The 7,990-nt window shown below is 44.7% G+C and overlaps 1 long non-coding RNA gene across 1 annotated transcript; it reads right to left on the bottom strand.

Annotated features, from left to right (window-relative positions):
- Nucleotides 1-83: 83 nt before the first annotated feature.
- LOC115349328 lies at nucleotides 84-7,843 on the bottom strand. Its single transcript, XR_003926058.2, has 3 exons — nucleotides 6,798-7,843; nucleotides 2,306-2,404; nucleotides 84-771 (listed from the first exon to the last, which is right to left on the bottom strand). It is a non-coding gene; the product is annotated as an uncharacterized LOC115349328 (long non-coding RNA).
- Nucleotides 7,844-7,990: the final 147 nt, after the last annotated feature.

Raw genomic sequence — 7,990 nt, 5'->3', positions numbered from 1 at the left:
ATTTTTCCCCCTGCCTCTCTTTAAACCATTGTAATAAATAACAAATCGGGTAAAGTGGGCAACACCAGTCTGAGAAGGAGGTGGGGGCAGAGGACAGAGATTGAAACCAAAGGAAATAACAGCAATAAGGCCACACTATTCTTTCTACCATCCCTGTGGTCTGGTATATAGGAAATACTGTTTGTTTAATTTACAGCCTGGAAGTGCAGCTGGGGATCTCTCTGTGATGAGCCAGCCTCTTCTAAGATAGCTGGAGGCTAAGCTCTTGAGTCCCCACTCCTTCTAACCAGGCTTTTTTTCACCATGTTCTGTAGCTAAGTTTAGATCTTAGCTATATAAACAATTACAAAGAAACTACAGCAGCCTCTCAGTGCTATGGGGTTCATCTGCCACCATTACAAGCAGCCATAAGCTTCCACGTTGTTGAAATCTCTGGGACAAATTAGAAGTGGCAGATCCCATCCTGAAAAATATCACATTGAGAAATATGGCCCTATGGAGACAGATCTCGCTATTTGAAGTCTAGACAAAAGTCTCGCACACTTCTGAGCCTGGAAGTTATGTTTTCTACTAAATACCTTGCTCCAAAAAGGGAACGCATGTGTGTAAAAACAGCAGAGGACCTCACCCCTTGTTCAAGCTGAGCAGTTACTTCTATCTTATTACATGATTTTCTAGGGATGATTTGTGGCAAATCCCTTCCTGGACCTGGTGTATCATTGTGCTGGGCTGCACTGTTCCAGAACAAGGACTGTAAAGTGTTCTTGCCACCTGAAATTACAGTCCAGGTTAGCACGTCCCAAACTACCTTCTCTCTCTCAAGTTCATTCATCTTTACAATTCATTCTCTCTTCTCATTCTCCTTGCAGAATACTGAATTGTCCTGGGCAGCTTACTTCTAAAAATTGTCTGCCTCCCAAAGTGTTTTCATCTGAGGACACTCTGGTAGGGCAGAGAGGAAAATACCCAACAGTTTAGAGGAAATGCCTTAGTTCAAGAAATCCAAGCCCAGGCCAGGCACAGACAGGTATCAGAGTAAAGCTGTATTCAGTGTGAGCAAGGAGTGCATGCTCACCATTGGTCCACTTTATATTCAGATTAAATTTTGCACTTTAAACAGTGCACCCCAGGAAGTTTGGGGTGACAGTGATCTTGTACAAGAAAATATCACCCTTCTGCAGTGTTTGGTCTCTATTTTAATGTAGGTAGCAATCAGCAGTTGTCAATGTCATTAAACAAACACAGTGTAGGGTAACACCTGGACCGCAGTTTTATCTGATTTCCTGGACAATGGCAGTATCACTAATACCCCCTGTTAAATAAGACCACCTGGACATCTCCTGGTATCAGCTCTAGCTATCACAAACACACTTGCTACCTAGGCTAGCACAATGGTCTGTTATCTCCTGAGCAGCACAAATCCCCAGATTGAAACAACCCATCTGGAGTTTGATTAAAGTGTCCATAGAAAGCACATATGTTAAAAAAAAAAAAAAAAAAAAAAAAAAGAGGGAGGGAGGGAGGGAGGGCAGGAGGGACTGGACTGCTCTCTGTGAGCTTACATGGGGCACAACCTCTGTCAGCAGCAGCAAACCCTCTCCTTTTGCTGAACACTCTTTCTCCTTCTATGAAAGGAGCCTTTCACCACAGCAGCTCTGCAGAGCCAAGGCCGTTGAAGGATACTTTTGTTTCTTTCCCTTTTTTTACAACTGCTTACAAAAGTACATTTAACAGGCTTGGTTTGAAGACGGGAAGGATGCCGTCCCTTGTCTGATTTCAGTGGCTGAGGTAAGTAAGCCTCACTCGGACAGCGGCAGTCGAAAGGAATAAAGTAAGATCCTTTCCATGGATGTGAGCCAGCATTGTCCTTTCACACCTTATTCACGCCATATGCGAGGTATTAACAGAAAAAAGCTGGGTAGTGGAAGCAAAGCTAAACCTGGGGTGAAATAAAGATTGCTCATCAACAAATTCAGAGAAAAAGAAACAGCAAAAAGGTTTTGTTTTTCTTGCTTAAATCAGTCTCTCAGTAGGATTCCAGGAAACTCGGCACTATCATTATCTTTTTCTTTGCTAACTGATTCCTTTTCTCTAGCATTCCCAAGTATATATTGCATTTGCTTATTTTAGTCAGACCAAAATACAACTGAGAGATAGACAGATTGACAGACGACTCCTGGAGAAGTTTATCATAGGGTAAGGATAAAGGAGACCCTGCTGAGCCCTGATATCCCTGAAAAAACATTATCCAAATTTTTATAGGCATATATAGTCTCCTCAGTGAGAAAACAGAGCAGAAACTCACAGGTACAGTCACAAAATTGGACAGAAGATTATAGCGAGATTTGACATGGTCTCACAATGAACGCTGAGTTTTTTGCACTGCAAAGGGCAGCATCCATCCCTGAAATGAGAAACAAGTGTTGAAAGAATGAGAACGACCAAGGAAGGGTAACAGGAGGACATGAAGGAGGATGTCCCTAAGGAGGAAGCGCTGCTCTCAGTGGTCTGGCTCTGTGTGGAAGACTAGTGATTTTGTTGTTCTGATTTATAAAGGTGACAACAAATCATAGCCTGCCATACAGCACAGACCTACACCCTCGCTGGCAGGAGGTGGGCTGCCCACGGAGAGCCCTGGCTGCAATGCAGCCACTCCAGACCTGAAAGCTAAGTATGTATTTAAGTGCTTTGGTATACTGGAGGTTGTGTCGTGACTTATTCTGTTCCTCAGTTCCCATCCCCCTGAAGGTAACCAAATTTGGGCTCTGAGCAGCCCTCCCTAAGCGTGGCACTCACCCGCTCTAACTTCAATGCAATTTCACACAGAAATCAACTATCATCAAGTGAAGTGTCCTGCTGAAAGACCCCACAACAAATCTGTGGCAGGGTTAGGACTCAAAACACCAGCTGCTGAGAGCACAAAGGTCTGCTGGGCACTCGGAGACCCTGCTTGTACCTTGATGCCCAGAGGGGATTGTTTTGAAAGTCTAGTCCTTTGCTTCCAACAGGGTTTTAAAAAATGAAAAGAGCAAATTTTCAATACCATCCAGACCCTCTATTCTCAAAGGTATTTAGGTGTGAAAATGGAACTCCTGAATCCTGCCGAGGCCAGTGGTAAAAGTAAGTACTGAAATGTCTTTAATAATTTGGGTTGTTGGTGCTGTCGAGCATTTTCTTTCTCTCTCTTTTTTAAACCTAAACAGGATATGCTCAGCATTGCACACGCCATTGTTATCATGGCATATGTGATTCAGGAACCTAAGTCTTTTCAACGTTACCTTCAACCAGGTCACTTAGGTTGAAAACAGAATGCTACTTAGACAATTACCTGTAGAACTGGCGCTGCAGAGCACCAGAGCATATTATAGCAGATGTCTACAGGATGAAGACAGTCCACTAACCTCCAAATCTCTGTGCTTTGTAGTTTACAAACATACTTTACAGTCCTTGAAGCCAGTCAATAACATCCAGGTTCTTAGTGGGTCCTAATACTTTGTTTGCAGCTGGTATTGAACAGCAATCGGGACTCCCAGCTTCTGTTTCCTATGTGCCTATTGACCTGTTGCAACTTCTTATGCCAGTCTCTGCCTTATTTGGTGCCTCTGTAAAAGGAAATAGTGATTCTAGCCTTTTAGGAAGACAGCTAACTTAGTTCTCTATCTATCTAGAAGTCTCTATGTCCCTCAGTGCTTTTGTAATTTGAGCACCTTATTCCATCACGCCTCCTAGGAGGTAGCCACACGTTACCCAGGAGAATTGTGGTAGGGGATGGAGGTGATAACTTGCCAAAACACAAAAAGGCAATTGGTAGCTCCACAAAAGCAAACTGAGCCTAAGGCTTAGGTCCAAATCTGATGCTCTTGCTACCTTGCCATTTGTTTCAGAGCCAGTCTTTTGTCCTGTCCATTTGGGAGAGGGAGGGAGGGATCTAAAGATACTATTGCTATTATCATCTTAGATAATCTGTGAGGCAGGAGCAGAGCAATGCTTATCCCAGGAAATCTATTGCCAAAAGAATTTAACAACTGTACAAATTGCTGTCCTTTGATGATGCATGAAAGAAAAGATCCATGTATCATAAGCAAGGACGACTCACACTCTCCCTCTCTTTTACTCCCCCACTGATATATTAAATCTACAAAAATTCAGAGGGCAGCAGTGCAACCATTAATGTTGAAATTGCCAGGCTGGTGTCTAATGTAAATGAAACTACATTGATTTAGTGTTACCCAACATGCCTCTCCTGCTTGTTCATCTTCTGCAGTCTGATCAAAATCCTTCCTTCCAGGTAGCTGTGGCCTCATGCCCTATATAAGCACAGCAAATAATGTCATCACAAGCCTTAATGATGAAGGTAGTTATAGGACAAAAGCCCCTGCAGCAAGTTGGGTATTGGGTCATTGTTCCTGCTAATGTCATGGTGCCATTTCTCGCTATTTTTAGAATTGTTCCCTTTGTACAGCAAATTTCTCATGTAGTTGCTTAACTATATAGAGGATCTTGTCTTCACTGGACCTAGTAGCAAGAAGCCATCTTCCTCTGACTTCTGGAAATCAGACAAACCCCTAGAAGCTGAAGAGATTGATAAAAACTTGGTACACAGCTGCCTAAAAACCTAAATTTAAATGTTGAAAAAATTAGGATCTCGACTCAGTCTGCTGCTAACCCTTAATGTGGTGACAGACTGAGCACAAAGACCTTGCAGAAAATTTTGCAGGCATCTAAATTATCCACTCACAGTTTCAGAAATAACTCAAGGATTCAGTAAATCAGCATGGACTTAGTTCCTAAATTACTTACATGCTTTTGGAACTATTAGCACAGAGCCAAACTTCTCTGCATTTTGAGGGAAGAGATATGGAACAATGGATTAGGACCTCTTGAGCCTTTCATGCTAAAAATGTTTCAAACTATATATCCAAGCTCTTTTATTGTTATCTACTTTGTATATTATGGTTGGTCCAGACACCTCAGCATGAATTGAAGCTCTTTGGCTTTGGTTGCCCTATAAGCACAGAAAATGCAACCTGTAAATTCTGAGTTTGCAGTCTAAATAAGCAAGACAGATAAAGAACAGTTATTATTGCCATGTTATTGGCAAGGAAATAAGACACGGGAAGATTAAATGACCAGCCCAAGGTCATAAAAGGAGTCTCTAGCAAAGGTGAAGTCTCAGCCTAGATTTCTTAAGTCTCTGCCCAATACTTTAGCCATCCATTCACTTGCTTTTTAAGTACCCTGTCATTATTTCTGTGAAGAAAATTATGCAACTCCTCCAGCAGCCAGTACTGTGTAATTCCGCTTGTCTGAAAGGGAATATGAAATGGCAGTTTCGAAAAAAATTAACCCTCCTGCCACACAATCTGGCAGCCCTGTCAAAACGTCTCATTTTTTATCTTCTCTTCCTCTGGTGGGTATTTAATTTCCCTCTCTATTCTCAGAATACTGGCTGGGGCTTTATCTGCACTACCCTACAAAACCTTCACAGGAGTCTCCAGGGCCTTGTGGAGGACGTATTCTGTAGATGAAGGACGTGATAGTTTTGAGCCCTTCATTTCTATCCCAGGTGTTCAGATCCACCCTGCGTTACTTGTAGCTGTCACTTGCCTAGGAAGGTTTCCTGGCAGCTTCTCTGACAAGCAGCAGCAGCTCGAGCTCTGCAGGACACGGGAAACACCCCCCTGTACGGTCACCCATCGCAGCGATGCATCACTCAGCCACACTTTTAGATGGGGTGTTACACACCATCAGATCTTTAATTCCTGATTGTTCTGTCAGCGGGAGTAGGAGCTGCACCTCTGCCGCCAATCTGGTTCAGAAGACAGTCTCCACCTTTGGGTGATGTCTCCATCACCCTAGTGCCCTGGTTTGGGACTCTAACTCTTTTGGTGGTGACCTCAGTAAGAGAAGTCAAAGGACGCAGGAGGACCAACCAAAGGAATTTGATCAGGACGAACCAGAGTGCCTCTGCTTTCTGCCCCTCACACGGTCAAAATCCTGCCCCAGACCTTTCAGGCTGATGGCAGTTATAGCCCGCTCCAGGCGAGCAGCGCGGCTGCCCCCACGTTCGGCTGTCTTTGACTTCCCAGACCAAATAATCCATTTGCAGCTGGGTCAGGGGTGAGGTATTGAGGCTCGAGTACGTTTGATATTCACGGATCTACGGGGAGAGGCTGTTGTGACACTACTCCTCGTGCTCTTTATTCTCTCATTACTAAGCAATTTCTTTATTCATGAAAAAACATTTTCATCAGCTGCACTTCTACCCTGTGATATTTCTGACAGCCCACCCAAGAACTGGGGGCAGGCTCTGATGTAAATTTGGGACCTAAAAAGCCTACCTGGTGTTCCGGTGAATTCCATATGCGTTCTATGGAGGGGAAATTAATAGGAAGCTTTAGTTAATAGATACTTCAGATAAAAGTGCGAGTGCATCTGATCACCATAGCAACATGAAAGAGCCAGCAGGGAGAGGAAATGTCACCGTGTCTGTGCCTTGACCTGCAGCATAAACAACCTAAGTGCTGTGGATTTCACACATGGATGTTCGCAAGTGGGGACACAGACGCGTACAGGCACACGACCCGCTCATGCGTTCAGCCGTTAGATATTTACACACAGTGAGCTGGTGTGCACAGACACGCACACGAAGGCTGACACATTAATATTAAAATGGACCACACATGCCCAAACTCATTGCTGACAACTATTTACTTACGAGAACACAATTTTTAGCTTGTGGCCATAGGTGCGTATTCACACATCTGTGTGCGGAGGGGACATGCGAATACTCCCACCAAGCAAATATTCCAGCGCGCGCAGCTGCTCCTCCTGTCCCGGCGTGCAGGAAACTGCAGTAGTGCAGCACAGACACGCTGGAGACGCTCGAGACACCTTTGCTCCTTTTCTTTTCAAGCATGAAGCTGCTGCGTCCCCCAAGCAAATCGCACACGTAGATGACACACTTGCATGCACAGTCAGACCTTGTGTGGGAATTCTGCCACGGACACTTTGGCTCTGGCTCTCAGGAGCGCCGAGCACCTGCTGCTCCCGTTGACTTGAACAGCTGCTGAAGTGAAAATTAGGCCCACGCTGTCTGTTATGCAAAAGCAGTTTCTTAGCAACAAAAATGATATTCTGTGTGAAGGCAACAAGCATTAGCAGGATAATCCTAGGTAATTCCAGACAAGACCTAAATGGGTGGATGGATGGATGGACTGAATAGTAATAATGGCAGAGTAATAATAATAATGGAAATAATGAGGCTAATCTTATTTCCCTGGAAAGGAGAAGAAACAGCTATAAATAAAATACAACAGGAGAAACCCCGTGCCAATTCCCCATATAAAGATTAGAGCCACTTAAATTCAACTTATGCCCTAAAAATAGGTTCTGGTAACTAAAGCTTCACTCATCTAAGCTAGGCTATTTATTGCCTTGAGTATTTTTCCCTCGCTCCAGTCATGTATTATCATTCAGGAATGGAGAAAGCTGTACATATTGTCCTATGGGAGGGATCAAAGGGAATAAATCTGCGTTTGCTGTTACGGACGAAGCTTTGCTACCTCCAGACTACCTTGTCCACAGCAGAAAAGCCGCACCTCAAAACGCTCTGCCAAACCCGAGGGATTCGCTACAATTAAAACCATGTCAGACTAATGCTGTGTGGCTATTGTATTTTGAAGTTCAACCGCTTCAAGGAATTTAACAGAAATAAAACCTCCCGTGAAATTTACGCACGCCGTGAAGTGATAGAAAAAACTTTTACAGCCCAGCTCGCCGCTGGTTTGAACAGGAGGGGAGATCCCGGGTCACCCCCGCCCCCGCCCACCACCACCACCACCACCACCACGACCCCCCGCGGCTCTCCGGGCGCCCCTGGCACAAGGAGCAGGGTCTCCTTCCCGTCCCTGGGCCCCATCTCACACCCGGCTCCGCTCCCTCAGCCCCGGGCCCGAGTCCCCCACAAGGAGCCACGGCGGCGGCTCGG

This window comes from Aquila chrysaetos, chromosome 12 (genome assembly GCF_900496995.4).
Source record: "Aquila chrysaetos chrysaetos chromosome 12, bAquChr1.4, whole genome shotgun sequence".
Taxonomy (NCBI): Eukaryota; Metazoa; Chordata; class Aves; order Accipitriformes; family Accipitridae; genus Aquila; species Aquila chrysaetos.
Note: the sequence above shows the minus strand (reverse complement) of the source record. Positions and strands in the feature narration are given on the sequence as shown.